We start from the raw sequence: 949 nt of genomic DNA, 5'->3' as shown, positions 1-949 counted from the left end.
CAGGGGGCAAGAGGCCAGGCTTTTATCTATTGCCCAGCGGGCGAGGGCCTGCTGGCTGCTCTCTGCAGCTTGCAAGTACAAGCCCTCCCATTTCCAGTCCTGGGCTGCAGGGTCCGTGGGCAAGGCTTAGCACCATGGCAACCAGACCCTGGCCAGGGCTTCCTTGGGTTCCTCTCCTCCGCCTCTGCACGGGTGTCCGCGGGTCCCCGTGGTTTGCATTGCACTAGAAGCTGGGGCGCTGCAGTGAATGTCCCTGGTGGTCACACCTGCAGTCCTGCATTTCTCTGAGCTCCAGAAGGTCCACATGCGCCTCGGGGCTTTTTGCCAAGAGAGGCATTTCTAAACACGGAAGTCCCCCCATCCCTCTCAGCCACGTTCTTTTCCACATGCATCCTCCTCTCCTCCAGGAACGCTTTGCTTCCTCTGACGAGGATGTTGCTGCAAGAGGCCATGCAGTCTGGCTCTGGTCCTAGACCCTTCCTGTGGGAATACCTAGGGGATGGAACAGAGCGTATACATCATGGAAGACAAGGGGGAACTAATTCTAACGTATGGGGCTTCTCTGAATCCTGCTTTGAGCATCCTTGTGCAGGGGCCACTCTCCTCTCCTCTGTATCATTCCAGTCTTAGCATACATGCAGCCGAAGCGAGCATGGCTTTTAGCCTTTTCTGTAAATATTTTCTACTCCAGAGATCTGATGATTCTCCCAGAGAAGCAGGACAAAAATGTCAACTTCATACGCAGGTGTATGCCTCTCTTGAGTACCAATTCATGGAATGATTCTGAGTTAAATTCTCAAACACTTCTGGCTGGAACTGATTCTGAGTTAGCACCTGCTCATTGACCCTGTTCCTGTCTGGGCTCTTGATCTCCTCCAACAAAAACTGGAGAACGTGGCTGATGTTCATTTTGTCTTTCCCTGCTGAGCTTCCTGAACTAACCAGACTT

The 949-nt window shown here is 52.8% G+C and overlaps 1 non-coding gene across 1 annotated transcript; it reads right to left on the bottom strand.

Moving 5' to 3' along the window:
• Positions 1-545: 545 nt before the first annotated feature.
• LOC149992050 (U6 spliceosomal RNA) lies at positions 546-654 on the bottom strand. The gene has a single exon (XR_016508522.1). It is a non-coding gene; the product is annotated as a U6 spliceosomal RNA (small nuclear RNA).
• Positions 655-949: the final 295 nt, after the last annotated feature.

The sequence above is a fragment of the Furipterus horrens genome, unplaced genomic scaffold (assembly GCF_987537825.1).
Source record: "Furipterus horrens unplaced genomic scaffold, mFurHor1.1.pri manual_scaffold_16, whole genome shotgun sequence".
NCBI lineage: Eukaryota > Metazoa > Chordata > Mammalia > Chiroptera > Furipteridae > Furipterus > Furipterus horrens.
Note: the sequence above shows the minus strand (reverse complement) of the source record. Positions and strands in the feature narration are given on the sequence as shown.